Source organism: Mercenaria mercenaria, chromosome 11, assembly GCF_021730395.1.
Source record: "Mercenaria mercenaria strain notata chromosome 11, MADL_Memer_1, whole genome shotgun sequence".
NCBI classification, from domain to species: Eukaryota; Metazoa; Mollusca; class Bivalvia; order Venerida; family Veneridae; genus Mercenaria; species Mercenaria mercenaria.
In genome coordinates, this window is record NC_069371.1 from 70,519,571 (window position 1) to 70,539,398 (window position 19,828).

The window sequence follows — 19,828 nt, forward strand, 5'->3', positions numbered from 1 at the left end:
TCATTACTTCTTAATTGGCATGCAATACTAAAGGAAGGTCTCATCAAATCATTTTAACTTAATGAAAACAAAATAATAAACAAGAGCTGTCACTAATGGTGACAAATGCCCCAGCAGTGCCTTAACCTTTGACCTGGTGACCTTGACCTTTGACCTGGTGACCCCAAAGTCAATAGGGGTTGTGTACTCAATAAGAACTATCAGCATGTAAAATTTGAAGGTCCTGGGGGCAGTGGTTCGCGAGTAAAGTGCCTTCATGCAAAATGTTAACGTTGTGACGAACGAACGAACTAACGAATGGACGGACAGTTGAAAACTAATACGCCTCCCTTTGGGGGCACAAAAATTTGTTGCATTCCTTCAATGTATTGCTGAACCCTATTTAAAGTACGATCAACTACAGTAAACAATAATATAAATTTCAGAGAACTGAAAACAATATGATTTTATCTTTCTGTTTATTCAATCAGATGAGAAATGGTTAAAACATTTTCGTTTTCTAGGGAAAGACTTCAGTGCAAGCTGACAATATTCTGGATCGATTACCTCTAATATCATACTGCACCAGTTTACATCTGTCAAAAAAGCATGGTCCGGCTTACGTCTGCCAAGAAAAATAAGTCAGACATGATTTTTCTGAATGGAATTGCCGGATACTTTCTTTCCAGATGTATATGTATACTTATTGACTCAGGGGATTACCACCTTGGAAGTTATAATTATGCACAGGTGCAAGAATTAATTATAAAATTATTGTTTAAAGTCTCGATCAACTGTTCGCATATTTTTGAGTTTTTACATAAGAAAATTAATTCCCAGACCATTGTGACTGCCAAAGTTTTCATCCCAAATAAAATATTTTGGCAATCATATGTTGTAGAATTACCAAACTCAATGTGATATTCAGCATATGAAAATTCATGTTCTCTGTATTCTAGATTATGTTCTGTTTGTTTCAGAGTAAGAATGAAATATCTTTCAAGAAGTGAATACACCAGATGCAATTACATGTATTTCATGCGTTAAACTGAAATGTAAAATCTGGTGTTCCTGAGCAAAAGAGATCACAGAATTGACTAATTTTCTTCCTATCAATGACTTTATATAACCACTATTTACCCATGGTTATAATCCAGTGTCACATAGAACAAGGTATGTCACATGCTATGTCATGGTGTCACATATCAATGTTGAAAAAAGAAATTTATGAGATTATAATTATATTTTATATAATTTTTCTACATTTTATAACAATAGGCCTATTATGGTGGGGCTATATGTTTAAATTTTCTTGATGCTTAGGATATGTAAGTAAACAAATATACATGTAAGTTTATTTATTTAATTTATTTTTGTTGGTGTTTATTTACTCTTATTTATTTCTACAGTTTTTGAATGTCTCAGCTTCCTATTGAATAAATGTATCCCTCCTGAGGAAATGTTATTAGTGACTACTGTACGTCTCACCAGGTTTCATTCTAAAAAACAGAGAGTCGCAAAAACTATTCTAAGAAATGGCATACTTGGCACACAAGGTTTCTTCAGAGATCACAAAGACTTAGTCTGAAAGAAGTTATGTGACACTAAGAAGGTTAATGACCTATAAACAAGAATTAGGCATTACATGAATGATACTTTCCACTAAGTCAAACATTAGTTCCTATTCAGTTCTTTAGACAATACATAATCTAACCTGTGGAGTCACACTTACATAACTTAGGTCATAAAATTTGGAGACTGATCTTTCCAGAAAAATTCTACAACCAAAAAGAGGTTCTGAGACAACAGTGAAGAGGTACATGTCATTTGAAACAGTGGCCTCGGACTACTTGCGGCCACAAATGTTCTGATGATGAGGACCAGGGAAATTCAAAGCCTCATTAACAGAAAGATTTTCAGTACATTCAACTGTAATATTTGAATAAACCTCTGAAAAATCATGACAGATTAAACATTTCAAAACATAGTTTACAAACAAGTGATGTTCAGCCTGCTAGAGATGATAAAACAAGGTCTGAAAATTACTACAACAGTCTTATTCAGTTTCTTTACATTCATGTTCTGAACTGGAAATACTGTTCAAAGTACATGTTCCTATTTGTTGATTATGTAGAATGATTCAATAGTAAAGCAAAACATGAAGGTGTTTTTATAACCTTATAACTTCTTTAATATAATGATAAATTAACTTACCAGGCGAGAAACCTATTAGAATAAAAGTGATTTATCTTTTTTATATAAAATCTTCTACTTTTCTGCTAGAAATAGTTTTTCATTAACAACACCTGACTTGATTTAGTTCCTGCAACTTTTATTCACTTTATCCACACCTTGTTCCCTTTTTTATAGCATACATGCTCATAAAATATATATATTAAATCCAGATCATCTTTGATTAATAAAAATGTCCTTAAATTAAGAAGCTACCGTAAGATAAATAAATAGGGGGTGGACTAATTTTCACGGATTTTGTTTGTCAGCGTAAAACCCTGAAATTAAATCCTTTAAATCCTTAATAAAAACATCCTTTTATTTTGCCTTTAAACTTAGTTTACATCCAGAAATTCATATCCCTGTGAAATAACCCTTTAGTCCAAAACTACGAAATTCTGTGCCAACGAAATTAAATAACTTTACAGCATTACAAAATGTTTGTGAAGTTTCGAAATACTTAAAAGCCATATTATGACCTGTGTATCACATAAGACTATCAAGTACTAATGATTATGCTGTTTTAACTAATTAGTTTATCAATTAATTCATTAAAGATCATTGTTTATTATCAACATAGGTGCATTATCTATGAAATAATGTTAATACATATATATATGTATCAAATAACAAATTAAACAATTATTTCGTGACTGAACGTGCCTAAATATAGCTAATAATCAATTAACTCTTTTTTTTTTAATTCCATGCTGAAGTTTTATCAGGATAAATGACTACAAAAATTATCAAAATAAAAAATTTAACTGAATGGTTCACCTTTAATACCCTGCCCTGACTTAAATACATGATCTAGTAGCCAGGCAAAATATCTAAACACATTACCTACTACATTTAAAGAAATAAACTTTTAATTATATTTTCAACAGCTGCTGGTGTTTATATAAATTTTAGAAACAAAATACTTACCTCACTTGGAAACTATAATATGTTTTTCTGTACTAAATTTTATATCAATTTATTTTAGAGCATCTTCAATGAAATCTTATCTAAATAACTCTAAAGAATCTGCTTCCTGCGAAAGTCAGTATTTGCATTACAACTGAGAGGACATGTTCGAAACCCTAGCATGGGTCCAACTGGTCACTGTGTAAAGTGGTACTAAAAAGATACTGACTAAACGGCGAACAGTGAAGATCGTGATCAGACTGCACTGATGTGCAGGCTGATCATGATCTAACTGGTCGCGAAGGCAGAATCAATCGTGTCCATAACCTTTAATTTTTTGTTGAAAGTTCTTTTCAAATAAGATCGAGCTATACTTAGTAAAAACATTTACAATTACCTTTAAAGACATAGTCCTGTTTCTTGTCTACTTGAAAAATTATGTTTGGTCATTCCATCTTGATTTCACAGCCTAGAGAAATAAATAAAGGCAAAATGATAACTATACTTTCCTTCCCAAGACTATTTCTGTTTTTTCCCAGTTTAACTACCAGTACTTTGCACAGATGTAAGAGTTGGAGAATTTTTTTTTTTTTTTACATTTCATATTGTAGCAAAATGATATATCACTGTGCCAGTTGTTACTTTGAAAAGTTGACAGATCAGTTAACATACAGGGTAAGTCTGGGAATTTCTTTTCATAATCTAATAAAGAATTTAGGGAAATCGATCGAAAGTTCCTGGCATATTTTCAATTCAAAAAACAATTTATGATAAAATCGATTTCAAAGTGAAAATGACATATTACAGGGTAAGATTGTAAAAAAATAATGTCTAAAATCGTTTCAACCTCATGTTCATTGAAATCATCCTTGTGTCTTCTTATAGGCACCGTTATTCAAGGCTTTTAATTCGGAAAAAAAAAGAAAATTTATGGTCACAAAATCGATTTCCAAATTTAAATGCTGGGTACAACTATGTATCAAAGCTGTGTAACATTTATTAACGCGTATTGATTACATTAGTTTTAGCATTAACTTCAGTTCATGACCCTCTGTTACTCTGATAATTACCAATGCTACCATTCTTTACTGATTGCCAATTAATTCTGAAAGGTTACCACAACAAGGTGTGATCAAACCACATTGCTGCAGTTCGTTGTCCAATGACTGATAATGTCAGTAATAATATCATGTATCACCGTTTTTCTTCCTTAGGTTTTGGCTTTATGGTACATATTTTATTGGTTATTTTAAATAATTGACTTTTAGTTGTAAATTACTATTGCAAAATGTGGATTAGACAAATGGTGTGATTTTGTTTACCTTCTTGTTGACTTTTTTCCCCCCAATCTGTGGGGTGGTAATTAAGTTAATGGAAATTAAGGTATTTATTGTTGCAACATTTTTGAGTTAAATAACTGCTGGATCCCAGCAGCATTTTCAAATGAAACAAGCAGTAAAATGTATAACTGTTTTTTTGGTTTGTACTAAGGAGACCATATTATGTATATTAATATTTTTGCAGATGTTATTGGACATGGAAAACAATTGTGATTTAATTTTTAATTAAAACAATAGATTTACTGTAACTAATTCATAAAATTAAAGTTAATATGTTGATTAGTTTTACTGCTGGACAGTATTAATATTAAAAAATGTTCTATTATAAAAGATTATTGAATTTCATCAACTGTTGGACTAATGAATATCCATATGCGATGTGTCTGACCGTTAATGTTGATGTTAATTTCTAATAACAAAATCATTAACTATCAAAAATAGTTAATATTGTGATTGTTCTAGCTGACATTTTATTAATATTATACATTTTCTCTTGTATCAATTATGATAAAAATTTCATCAATGTTTGTAACAATGATATCATATGCGGATGCCATACATTAAACATGGTTTAAAACCCTGTAAGATATCCATTAAAATAGGAAAAACCATTAATTAACCCCATTAATTCTTGCATCACTTCATTTAACAGGTTTCACAATATTAATGGGTACATGTTAAAAAACCATTAAAACACCAATTTTTGACCATGAATCATGCCATTAAAAATTTAGTTTGGTAGCTAAAAAAGTTAATGGCTTTGAAAAAATTGTGAAATTATGTATACAGTGGAACCTGTCTAATCTGAACATGCTCGGACCAGAAAAAAAGTTCAGATTGGAGGGGTTTTAGGATTAGAAAGGTTTCTATTTTAAAACGAACAAGAGTGCCAGAATGTCACAATATACGCCCGTCACAGCAAATTTCTTTACTCTAGCACCTGTATTTCCAAATGGAATTTTAATTTTGTGGTTGTTTAGTAATCATTGTAAGTCTTTTGTTTTTCTAAGTCCACAAAAAAACTCTTACCAGGTAGAGATACCTTAAAATACACCTAAAATTTGAAAGTAGCATCTATGTTGTACCACAGAAAAGTGGTCTTGTTTTTTCCCTACGGTCAATTATAAAAAGTTACTATATAAGTTATTTATAGTAACAACTAAGGGAAGGTAATCTTAAAAAAAATTGTAAGTCCACACAAAAATCTTTACCAGGTAGAGATTGGTCAAAATACACCTCATAATTGGATGTAGCATGCATGTTGTACTACAGAAAAGTGGTCTCGATTTTTCCTACGACTAGTAATGAAAAGTTACAATATAAGCTATTTATAGTAACAACAAAGGGAAGTAATTCTAAAGAAGGGAACTGCGCATGACACTTCGTCTCATGATGGTGTATAATTGTGCCAAGTTACATCAAAATCCCTCTATGCATGAAGAAAAAATGCTTCGGACAGTCATACTTGTATCTGACCTTTGGCTCTAAGTGTGACCTTGACTTAGACTAGGGACCTGGTTCTTCGATGACACTCGTCTTGTGGTGGTGAACATTTGTGCCAAGTTATATCAAAATCCCTCCATGCATGAAGAAGAAATGCTCTGGACAAAGTTTTCATTCTTGTATCCTTTGAACTCTAAGTGTGACCTTGACCTTAGACCTAGGGACCTGGTTCTTGCGCATGACACTCCGTCTCATGATGATGAACAATTGTGCCAACTTTCATCAAAATCCCTCTATGCAAGAAGAAGATATGCTCCGGACAAAGTTTTCATTCTTGTATCCTTTGACCTCTAAGTGTGACCTTGACCTTAGACCTAGGGACCTGGTTCTTGCGCATGACACTTCGTCTCATGATGATAAACAATTGTGCCAACTTTCATCAAAATCCCTCTGTGCATGAAGAAGATATGCTCCGGACAAAGTCATACTTGAATTTGACCTTTGACCTCTAAGTGTGACCTTGACCTTAGACCTAGGGACCTGGTTCTTGCGCATGACACTCTGTCTCATGATGGTGAACAACTGTGCCAAGTTTCATCAAAATCCCTCCATGCATGTAGAAGATATGCTCCGGACAAGGTCTGTGGACGCCGCCTGCCCGCCCGCCCGCCCACCCATCCGCCCTCCAGGGGCGTTCCCATAATACGTCCTGTTTTTCAAACGGGCGTATAAAAATTATGCTATTTGTTACATATGATGTATGAATTTATCTTTTTGTGTACAGCCTGATAAAATTAATAAAATTTTAATCAGCATGTAGATTGCTTTAGTATAATGTAGATTTCATGTTAATTCAACTTCTCAATATCACTTGTAAATATTTTTTTCACCACTCCCATCTTTTTTGGCTATAAAGGATCTTAAAAGGGGAAAGATGAAACATTTGAGAAGAAAACTGACTGAAGTCATCTTTCACAGAACTGAGGCAACTAGAGCTGCTTTTGAGAAAAGCATATGTCTCCCACAACTGCATAAACTGGCATTTCTTCTCCATTATGTATCTGAGTAAACCATGCAACAAAACCTGTATCACTGGCATCTGTGTTTTCGGTAATTCAAGGGCCATAATTCCAAAGTGCTTGGGCCAATTTGGCTAGTTATCTAACTTGGCTAAGGACTTATTGGCAATCACATTTTGTTCAAGTTTGGTGAAGATAGGATGAGAACTGTTCGACTTAGAGCGAGGACAGGATTTTGTGACAGACAGACACACACACACACACACACAGACGGTAGTAAATCAGTATGTCTCCCACCACAGCGGTGTGGGAGACATAATAACTAACCAGATTTGGTGAAGATCCATCAATTAGTTCATAAAATGTCACCTGAAGGTTTTTTCTATTTTTAGCTCTGGTGGCCCCTTCAAAAAGCTATGAAAAAACATTTCAAAGAATCCAAAACAGGACCATATAAAGATGCTACAAACCAAGTTTGGCGAAGATCCATCATATGGTATAAGGAACGAAGCTCTTTAAAGGTTTTTCTAACTTTGGCTGCTGTAACTTGATAAAAGGGCCAACCGGCACTATTGTAAAAAATTATGCAACAGGATTTTATAAGGTTACTTACAGAACAAATTTTGTAATCATCCATCATGTGGTTCATGAGAAAAATAAAGTCATTTAAAGTTGTTTTTTCATTATAAGAAAATAAATGTTTAAACATATCAAAAACCCTCTATTACAGAAGATCATGAAAGATTCAAGAAGTTTTAATGCGTGACAATTGCTATGTGAAATAACTGTAATATCTTAAATATCTCAGCATAACATATCTTTCTGCACTAAAACCACCAAGTTCATGACATCTGGTTTTCTTGTAAACCGCAGAATAACATCACATGATTAAAGTTTTCACCATTATTAAAGTTTTGTTTATATTCTGCATTTTTTGAGGAGTTATACTTAAAGTGTTTGTTTATATAATATTATGGCAAAATCTTTCAAAGGAACAGAAAAGATAAAAAATGTACAAGAGTGCTAAGTGGATATTAAAGCATCCTGTTCACACTTTTTAGGTGAAATCTTTTTTCTCTCAAAAACTGATAAAATATGGATGCTGTGAATTAATTAATGGTATGAAATTATTGACATATGAATTCTGCAAGATAATTCCTAAAAAAATACCAAAAATATTGAGTAGAAGTGAGTAAACCATTGTTATTCTTTCGAAATTACGGACAAAATCAACATAATTTCTATATGCCCGAAGAGACGGATTATGTTATGACGCCGGTGTCTGTCTGTCCGTCTATCCGTTAGCAATTTCGTGCCCACTCTTAACTCTTGAACCCCTTATGACTATGTTTCATGTCTACTCTGTAACTCTTAAACTGCTTAAAGGATTTTAAAGAAACTTGTCGTTTTCAAGGGCAGATAACTTTTTTTTCAATACCCTTGACCTTTGATTTTTATTGCAATTATTTTTGTTTCTTAGATGATTGTACCTCAATATCCAAACTTTGAAGAAATTCTATTATTGGGAAATTTTTCGCCCATCTCATATATTATACAGGGAATTCTATCATATGCCTTTTTATATAAAAAAAAAAAAATTGATTTATTTTAGCCTAGTTGTTTCATTTTGAAGAAAGTTTGTACTCAGTAAAGTTTGTCTGAACCACAGTAAAAAACAAACTTTGTCTGATGCTTTCTGTGTTTTTTATTATAAATTAAACAGTAATTTCAAAAATCTTTTAAATAGGTATCAACAACAACAATTATCGTTACGTAATTAGAAAAATCAAATTCAATTTATTTTTCACATTGATTTAGATTACTCATTGAGTTTTTACTGTGACGTCGATCATTAATTTCTGTGGGGGGACTAATTTCTGAGGGGGACTAATTTTTGTGAATTTTGTGGTGGAGTAAGTTCACAAAATTAAATCACAACAAGCAAAAGATCAAAACTTAAATTCATGAATTCACACACCATAAAATTGCTGTTTTGGCTAAAACAATGGAATTTCATGCACACTAGAATATTAATGGACTTCAAGGTATTTCATAGAATTAATTCATTCAGAATATCCTTTCTTGTTAGCAACATTGTTAATTTCATAACCTTTTTACTCATTCATTTAAAAGTTTCTTCTAACCCAAACAAGTTTCTTATAAATAAAAAATAAATTTGTTAATAATTTACACAATCATGTATTTCTTTATCAATGTAATACAAGTTTCTTTTTAATTAAAATAAGTTTCTTATTAATTTAAACATATTTTTACCAATTTAAAACAAGTTTCTTAACAATTTAATCACATTTTTATCAATTTAAACAAGTTTCTAATAAATCAAAACATGTTCATAGTAGATGAAAACTTTGAAGTTTCTTAATAATTCAAAATGTAACGTATTTTTCTATCACTTTATAAAAGTTTCTCATTAATTTCAAACAATAATTTTACACACTTGATATATACAATCAAAATTTTTCACAGATAAATATAACTATTAAATAATAACTTACCAAATGAATCACACTTAACACTACGTAATATAATAAACACTTTATAGTAACTGTTATACAAAGTCACTGTACTTTTCTATAAGCTTAAAGAGCTTACTTTGCCACTAGGAAGATACAGCCCTATTAATATTAGACCAATAGAATATAGCAGCTGTATAGTGTTGGCAGTGTTGGCTCTCTGATACTCTGGCAGTATCAATATTGAATATGACACAAGCTGCTACTGTTTACCAAGGCATCATCTTTGTGGTTAATAAATAACAAATAAATTTTCTCTTGCCAAAAAAAAAAAATATCAACATGTTATCTTAAAATATCTTCATAGAAATTAGTACATCACGCACTAGAGTCATTCTGAGAAATCCTATCAAAACCCACCTAGGTAAAAAAATTAAAGTAACAGTTAACAAGGGTGCAGAATGTCACAATATACGCCCGTCACAGCAAATTTGTTTACACTAGCACCTGTATTTACAAATGGAATTTTAATTTTCTAGTTGTTTACAATGTTGTTTTTTTTAGAAATTATTGTAATTCTTTTATTTTTCTAAGTCCACAAAAAAAATCCTTACCAGGTAGAGATACCTTAAAATACACCCAAAATTTGAAAGTAATATCAATGTTGTACCACAGAAAAGTGGTCTTGGTTTTTCCCTACGGTCAATTATAAAAAAGTTACAACGTAAGTTATTTATAGTAACAACTAAGGGAAGTTAATCTTTAAAGAGAAAAAAAAAAAAAAAAAAAAAAAAATCGAAAAAAAAAAATTACAAGTCCACACAAAAATCCTTACCAGGTAGAGATAGCTCAAAATACACCTCAGAATTGGATGTAACATGCATGTTGTACTACAGAAAAGTGGTCTCGATTTTTCCCTACGACTTGTAATGAAAAAGTTACAATATAAGCTATTTATAGTAACAGCAAAGGGAAGTAATTTTAAAGAAGGGACCAGTGCATGACACTCCGTCTCATGATGGTGTACAATTGTGCCAAGTTGCATCAAAATCCCTACATGCATGAAGAAGAAATGCTCCAGACAAAGTCATTCTTGTATCTGACCTTTGACCTTTAAGTGTGACCTTGACCTTAGACCGAGGGACCTGGTTCTTGCGCATGACACTCCGTCTCATGCTGTGAACATTTGTGCCAAGTTGTATCAAAATCCCTCAATGCATGAAGAAGAAATGCTCCGGACAAAGTTTTCATTCTTGTATCCTTTGACCTCTAAGTGTGACCTTGACCTTACCCCTAGGGACCTGGTTCTTGCGCATGACACTCCGTCTCATGATGGTGAACAATTTTGCCAAGCTACATCAAAGTCCTTTCATGCATGAAGAAGATATGCTCCGGACAAAGTTTTCATTCTTGTATCCTTTGACCTCTAAGTGTGACCTTGACCTTAGACCTAGGAACCTGGTTCTTGCGCACGACACTCCCTCTCATTATGGTGAACAACTGTGCCAAGCTACATCAAAATCATTCCATGCATGAAGAAGATATGCTCCGGACAAAGTCATTCTTGAATTTTTCATTCTTGTATCCTTTGACCTCTAAGTGTGACCTTGACCTTAGACCTAGGGACCTGGTTTTTGCGCATGACACTCCGTCTCATGATGATGAACAATTGTGCCAACTTTCATCAAAATCCCTCCATACATGAAGAAGATATGCTCCGGACAAAGTCATTCTTGAATTTGACCTTTGACCTCTAAGTGTGACCTTGACCTTAGACCTAGGGACCTGGTTCTTGCGCATGACACTCCGTCTCATGATGGTGAACAACTGTGCCAAGTTTCATCAAAATCCCTCCATGCATGTAGAAGATATGCTCCGGACAAGGTCTGTGGACGCCGCCCGCCCGCCCGCCCGACCGCCCATCCGCCCGCCAGGGGCGTTCCCATAATACGTCCCGTTTTTCAAACGGGCGTATAAAAACTATATGATGCCAGACATTATCCATTCCTAGCATGAAATTCACATAAACTAAAGACGAACACCACAAATAAGGACAGATTTACTCACATCCTTCAGGTAACGCCCTGAGACAATGTGAAATATTAGAGTCTGGAACAATATTTCAATAATAACACTGTATTGTTAGTTCATAAAAGAAAAAGAAATAAGATGGGGGATTTGTCTACTAACTGACAAATGAGGAAATCACTTTCTGTAAGAGCTGTAACAACTCAAACTCAAAGTTGCTGTGAAAGACTTGGTAAAAAGAGAACAAACTTAAATACAATGTTGCCATACTCAAGGGCTGATGTACCGAGTGTATGCATCCCCTTAAATCCAGTAAGCAGACATTATTGACAGCCTAAAATTAAAACATCACAATTTTTCAGCTAGCTTCACTTGCAAAACATTTTAATCTTACTGACCAATTGTTTCATAATTTTAACAAGTCTCATTTGAAATATATTTGTTCAGTTCTGATATACAGTCCATAGCCCCATGTTGCCTTTTATTTATTTATTTTTTTTTCAAAAATATCTGAGAATGAAAAATACATGAAAATATTGCAGAAAAGTTCCAAAATTAAGAAATCATAAAAGCTTCTCAGGCAATATAAGAACAGTCTCACTTATTAAAGGGAGGTAATTGAAATCATCAGACATAAAATGTAAGGATAATGTGCAGGATATTTTGAAAACATTATACTAATAAACCTGTAAAAATACTGTTGAAAATTTCCAGAAACCAAAACTGACTTGGAATTATCTCAAATTTAAACTACCAGGTTGCAGATAACAGACTCTGGTTGCACAAGTAAGCTATCAGAAATATAAATCATTCAAATATAAAAAAAAGTCAGGTGTCTATATGGATGAATGTCTTTCAAATGATAAGAAATTATCACCCCTGCAAGATTTCCAGATTCCAGATTCTGTTCCTAAGTTTATGAACAAGTCATGCACTACACCTGATGACATGTCTGGTCTGGTAAAAATTATTAGAAATTTCAAAACAAGAACGGAAATATTTTCATCTCTTTGGTGAAGTCTGCAAAATGGTAAAATTATATCTGACATGATCTAAGAAATAGAAACAAATTATTTTCTCAACAAAATAACTAAATTTTACCCAAGCTGGTTTATAACAGATGCATTGAGAACATGAAAATGATACAAAATTTACTCTGACAATCAAAAGAACATTTGAGCCACGTCATGAGAAAACCAACATAGTGCATTTGCGACCAGCATGGATCCAGACCATGCAGCCTGAACATGCCCGCCATCCGGTCAGGATCCATGCTGTTCGCTTACAGTTTCTCTAATTGCAATAGGCTTTGAAAGCGAACAGCATGGATCCTGACCAGACTGCATGGATGCACATGCTGCATGGTCTGGATCCATGCTGGTCGCAATCCATGCCGTTCACTAACAGTTTCTCTAATTGCAATAGGCTTTGAAAGCAAATAGCATAGATCCTGACCAGACTGCGCAAATGCGCAGGCAGGTCTTGATCCATGCTGGTCACAAATGCACTATGTTGGTTTTCTCATGGTGTAACTCATTTGACTGATTTTGAAAAAGGCCAATTCATGACCTGTTTTGAATCATTCATGAATTTATATAAATATCCCATGATGCATTCTTGAAATGGCTCTTCTTACTGCAGATTTTCACATGCTTCAAATTCTGTTTACTTGATAATTATCAAATTCTTTAATATATAAACAAACACCTAATCTAAAAGTAAAGTAACTTAAAGCAGTGCTATATAAAGATACTGCCAAAATGTTGAAATGCAGTCAGATATTCAACATTTTACAAATAACTTGGAGCTAGGTTATGTAGCCTACAAGCTCAAAATATTACACTTATGAAACTCATTAGTGTCTGGAATGTCGGATTCTAATGAAGAAAAGAAGTCATTACTTCCTAGAAGTAGGCAATCACTTACATGAGAATGAACAAACTTTTATTACAACTATTATATTCCTGTTACACATCTTCAACAATTCACTTCCTTCATGATTTAACAGCACTTGGTAGCAAAAAATCAAACTGAAGCACATTTTACCAACGATATTCCACTTCTCAAAATTTCATAAAACATTTTCCTTCAAAAGAATATTGTACAATACTGTATCTGTCAAAACAAGGAGAAAAACCACAAATTTCTTGTTTTGCACAGCAGTTTACATTTTACATGAAAGAGTACATGTTATCAATGAAAAGTACGCATTCACTACCTTACATAACAAAATTGCATACGAGGACACAAGACTGTTTACGCACTTTCCCACATAGTTATCTCATTCTAAAGTGGATTTTGAAGTGGATTCTTCAGTCATTCAAAATATTTGTTGTCACAAGTCTTACTGATGGTACAATATTAAAACAGTATAAATTCTCTGAATGAGAGAGTTGTCTATATTTGTTCGAGAATTCTAACTTTGAAATCAGTAATTTTCTTTCGAATGTTAACCTTTTCACAATATATTTGTTCGAGAATTCTAATTTCTCTGATGAATAATAGTATTACTTTGAAATCAGTAGTTTTCATAAAGGACTAATTTTCATGGCAGCTACATCAATTAATGAAGAAGCAGTTAAAGCCCCATTCATTTCATATTCAAAGGTCGCAATCAACAAATTATAATCACCAAACAAGAGGACCATGTTGGTCCTGAACCGCTCACCTGTCTCCACATGACCCAATTTTCATGAAGATCCATTGAAAAATATGGCTTCTAGAGAGGTCAAAAGGTTTTTCTATTATTTGGCCTAATGACCTAGTTTTTGAAAGCACATGACCCAGTTCTGAAATTGACCTAGATATTATCAAGGTGAACATTCTCACCAATTTTCATGAAGATCTCATGAAGAGTATGGCCTCTAGAGAGGTCACAAGATTTTTCTATTTTTATACCTACTGACCTAGTTTTGACCACACGTGACCCAGTTTCAAACTTTACCTAGATATCATCAAGGTGAACATTCAGACAAGTTTTCATGAAGATCCATTGAAAAATATGGCCTCTAGAGTGGTCAAAAGGTTTTTCTATTTTAAGACCTACTGACCTAGTTTTTGACCACAGTTGACCAAGTTTCGAATTTGACATAGATATCATCAAGATGTATATTCAGACCAACTTTCATACAGATCCTATGAAAAATATGGCCTCTAGAGAGGTCACAAGGTTTTTTATTATTTGACCTACTGACCTAGTTTTTGAAGGAATGTGACCCAGTTTCAAATTTGACCTAGATATCATCAAGGTGAACATCTGACCAATTTTCATGAAGATCCATTGAAAAGTATGGCCTCTAGAGAGGTCACAAGGTTTTTCTATATTTAGACCTACTGACCTAGTTTTTGACCGCACGTGACCCAGTTTCGAACTTGACCTAGATAACATCAAGATGAACATTCAGACCCACTTTCATACAGATACCGTGAAAAATATGGCCTCTAGAGAGGTCACAAGGTTTTTCTATTATTTGACCTACTGACCTAGTTTTTGATGGCACGTGACCCAGTTTCGAACTTGACCTAGATATCATCAAGGTGAACATTTTGACAAATTTCATGAAGATCCATTGAAAAGTACGGCCTCTAAAGAGGTCACAAGGTTTTTCTATTTTTAGACCTACTGACCTAGTTTTTGACCGCACGTGACCCAGTTTCAAACCTGACCTAGATATCATCAAGATAAACATTCTGACCAACTTTCATAAAGATTCCATGAAAAATGTGACCTCTAGAGTGGTCACAAGCAAAAGTTTACGGATGGACGCACGCACGAACGACGGATGACACACGATCACAAAAGCTAACCTTGTCACTTTGTGACAGGTGAGCTAAAAAGGGCCATTCTGGCCACCACCAAAGTTTGTTCACAGCGCTATGATTTTCTTATAATTGAGATGTACATTAAAGTTCGATATTGTTTCACCACAGTATGTACAATACTATCTCAAAGACTTAATGGAAAACTGTTGCAATTCAGTGGGTTGCAAACATTTTCCTGTTCTCCCCGCAATGTAACGACTTGTTACCATGATGCACCTTCTCTAAAGGAAAATTCCATAAACATGGTCCATCCATCCACCATACACACCAAAATCTATCCCCCATACACCATACACATCAAAATCTATACCCCATACACAATACAATCCAAGACTAATGGTCAATGGTCACTCAAGTTCATCTATAATATTTGTTTTGGAAGATTTAGTCTGTCTGCCCATCAAATAGAATTAAAGGTGGTCAGTCAGATTTGGATCATCTGATGGCTTTGTTTGAGACATACTAATAAACTTTGATAATGTGGCAGTTGAGTCCAATAAGTCCAGGGGTGTTCAAAGATAATCCGTCACAGATCTATTGTAAAGCAATTATTGGATTTACCTGTATTGGAAAATAAACAGTGTGGATTGTATTGAGGTCAACTGCCACATTATCAAAGTTTATTAGTATTTGGACTGATCTGTTATGTACACTTGTTTATATTCAACCAAAGGTACTTTTGAAATTAGATTTTTCTTGTTTGTTTTTTGTTTAGTGCCATTTTTCAACAGTAATTCAGTCTTGTAGCTTTGGAATGTCAACATAACCAATGTTCATGGATTCTGTCTTCTTTGCACATAAATACCAACTTCTCAACATAAAGTGTAAGAGGGCAAATGATTTCTGACAGAATGTGCACAGACACAATATAATACAGTCCTGGAGAACTTATGTATGCCTCATGACCCTGCAATCCGTAGATCTGACACACAGTGCTCTCCCTTTTGAGCTATGGTGTTGCTTCCTTCTCCAAAGCAAAATCTTTAAAGCATTAGAATGAATCATATGAATATCAATCAGGATTTAGAAGTCATCATTCCTGTGAAACAGCCCTTACATCTATAGCTGATAAATGGATAAATGCAATTAACAATGGACAGCTAGTTGGTACAATATTCTTAGACTTGTCTAAAGCATTCGACCTAGTCAACCATTCGGTACTGCTGCAAAAGCTAAAAATATATAACTTTAGTCAAGAATCACTAGACTGGTTTAAATCATATTTAAGTAATAGATTTCAAAAAGTATGTATTTCTGGAAAAATATCTGAATCAAAGCCAATGATGTCTGGTGTCCCTCAAGGCTCTGTGCTTGGCCCTCTGCTTTTTATTTTATATATTAATGATCTGCCCCAACATCTGAAAGACCGTTTCACTGATATTTTTGCAGATGATACAACCTTAACTGTTGTTGGAAACACCAAACAAGAAATCAGTTCTGAATTACAGTCTGTACTCTCTAAAATTGAGCACTGCTGCAAGCATAATTATATGACAGCTAATGTACAAAAATCCAAAGCAATGTTTATCTCATCAAGAGGAACTAATAAAGATACTTTGAACCCATCACCTCTTACATTCAACAATGAAACTGTCGAATATACAGAATCAGAAAAACTGTTAGGTGTACATGTCAGTAATAACTTAAGCTGGAAAGATCATATTGATAACACACTAAAGAAATGCAATTCCTTACTTTATCTTTTACAACGAATAAAATGCTACCTAGATATTCCCCAGAAAAAACTTTTCTTTAATGCTTATATTTTACCCCACTTGGATTATTGCTGCACGATTTGGGGTAATTGCAACAGGGATTCAATGGAAAAAATTACAAAATTTCAAAAAAGAGCAGCTTGAATCATCCTTGATAAATGTTTTGATTTTCCATCTGAAGATTTGTTTAAAGAGCTGAACTGGATGAAATTCAATGAACGACTGCATTATAAGAAAGCAATTTTAGTCTTTAAATCAATTAACAATCTTAGTCCATCCTATCTTCAAAGTAAATTTAAATTTGTACATAATCCTTACATTAATTTAAGATCAGAATCAAATAAATGTCTTGAAGTACCTAAACCAAACTTAGAACTGTACAGAAAATCCCTGGAATACTCGGGACCAAAAATCTGGAACACATTACCTCTTGAAGTAAAAAATTCTAACAGTCTTGAGCAGTTCAAAAGATCCTATTTAACAAACTGGAAAATGAACAACCTAACATATGCTTAGAATGTTGTAATCATGCTATTGTCAAATTTGTATTTGAAATCTATTTGTAAATATTGTACATAATTTTGAGGCCCACTTGGAAGATTGGGCATGCCTAATAGTGTTGCCTCAATAAATAAAGTCATTATTATAATCATGCAAACAACCATTTCAGATGAAATATAGAAACTAAAGATCTTTAAATTGTAACTAGAAGATGCTTTTGTAGAAAAGCTCATGTCTCCCCCAATAGGCAAGAAGCCAATAGGGGACAGAAGCGAAAGTCAAAGAGACACTGGTGGTTGGATGCAATAGGGATCACCTACTTGGCAAGTCCAATCATCCCATGAAGTTTCAACATTCTTGGTCCAATGGTTCTCATGTTATGGATTGGAGATGGTTTTCCATGTTCTGGCCCCTTTGATCTTGACCTTTGATCCACTGTGATCCCAAAATCAATGGGTTCATTCACTCTATATGTCCAATCATCTTATGAAGTTTCAACATTTTGGGTCAAGTTGTTCTCAAGTAATGACTGGAAATAATTTTCCATGTAAAGACCCCTGTAACCTTGACCTTTGCTTGAGTGACCCCCAAAACGATACGGGTCATCTACTTTGTATGTTCTATCACCCTATGAAGTTTGAAGGTTCTAGGTCAAATGGTTCTCAAGTTATTTATCAGAAATGGTTTTCCATGTTCTGGCCCCTGTTACCTTGAGATATTTCTATCTTACACTGAAACAAGATAATAACAATGAGAAAAAGGAACCTCTTACAAAACCAAAAAACACCATAATATAGTTTCCTTAAAGGGAAAAAATTACAAAACTTTACAAAATATTTCATTTTCTGACAGGAATCCGACTATCAAATTGGTCTCTGTAACATCTCTAACTGGATATAAAAAAACTAAAACAGAACATAAAATGTTGCTTAAAAGTGGCTGAGCACCTTTAAATGTGATTTATGTGCATGCAATGCATATGACAGGGTAAGCCGCTGGCAAAACCCCTTGAGAGCCCAAAAAGGATGACTTTGTCTTTCAGCAGCAGAATTAATAATCCTGATGAAAATCTCAATCCCCGGAGAGCAATTTCTTCCTGTACTACAGTGAATGGACAGACATCAAATTGAACATGTTAAATTCTCATCTATCACATTGACTCATTGAGCCATAGAGCTTCCCTAGAAATTCCCTAGAACCTCCCTACAAATGATAAGTAAAACAACCAAAATTGGAAAGACAATAGATGTTCCCTCTGAGCTATAGAGAAATCATGACAAGAGTTAAACAGCTGAAATGAAATCAGTAACATTATTCAAAATAATAAACTCTGACCTCTATAGCCAAACAATTTCCGATCCTGTAAAAAAAGAAGCTATATACTCTGACCTCTTTAGCCAAACAATTTCCGATCCTGTAAAAAAAGAAGCTATATCTATGAAGAAAATGTGACACTTGCTGCTTTCTCTCTGGAGTTCAATCCAAGCTGTGTGAAAATGTAATAAAAAAAAAACAACTCACCTTCTTCAAAAAACAAATCCGTCATTCAAAAGTAATACAAAGTATAAAATTAATATCTTTGTCAGTAACACACAATAAGATGTAAAACAGAAATTCAAAATTAATCAACTTCCATCATTTTTCCTTTTTATTAACATTTCAGGTAACAACGTTTTTACCTACAAGATTACGTCTTTGACTTAATTTGTAACTTTTTTTTCAACCTAAATTAATAAGCTTAAACAATTAAGGCTTTAATTAAATGGTCCTATTTACTGTGACAATCGCAAAACAAAATCTGTTCAATTCAGAATAATTCTATGGACAATACACACTACCAGTCAATTAAGAAGATGACAGCGTTGACTAAATCAATTAAGGTGCTGATTTAATTGTCAATTTTGATGCATGATTGACATTTTATTGTGACAACATTGTCCCCTAAAGGCCAATAACGGACCCCAAAACTGTCTGCAAATTGGAGATTGACTACTGGTTGCCAGCTGATCTACATATATTCTGTGTTTATTTCTTGTCCTGAAAATTGCTTTTCCTAAGTTATTACCAGGAAATTATTATACCTTTATGGGTTGAACACTGCTAAATCCAATGATTCTTTATTCCATATACAATGCATTTACATAATAATGTTACTTTGAAATTTTCTAGAACATATTGATTTTCATAGACTTGTATTCCCAACAGGACCTATATTCTCCTCTTCAGAAAAAGAAAAAAGGACGTTACCTTTTACATCATTATTTAACCCCTCCGCCCAAAATATATTCCTTTTTGCTTCTTTCAAAGTCACTTTTCGGGATTTATAACTCTTTTGCGGGTATTTTTATCTCTAGCATGTGATAGGTGAA

The 19,828-nt window shown here is 33.6% G+C and overlaps 1 protein-coding gene across 10 annotated transcripts in view; it reads right to left on the reverse strand.

The window, feature by feature from the left end:
• The window catches only part of LOC123531496 (neuromedin-K receptor-like), a 120,006-nt gene that overhangs the window by 63,179 nt on the left and 36,999 nt on the right, over positions 1-19,828 (reverse strand). For 5 of the 10 annotated variants that reach the window (XM_045312537.2, XM_045312527.2, XM_045312536.2 and 2 more), the window contains one exon: positions 3,515-3,586. The exons of 1 other annotated variant lie outside the window; for it this stretch is intronic. The gene's annotated coding sequence lies outside the window, so the exon portion shown is untranslated. Of the gene's footprint in view, positions 1-2,193; positions 2,361-3,514; positions 3,587-9,435; positions 9,584-13,347; positions 13,594-19,828 lie in introns of those variants that run through there. 4 more of the 10 variants (XM_045312532.2, XM_045312530.2, XM_045312534.2 and 1 more) reach the window with 4 other exon arrangements.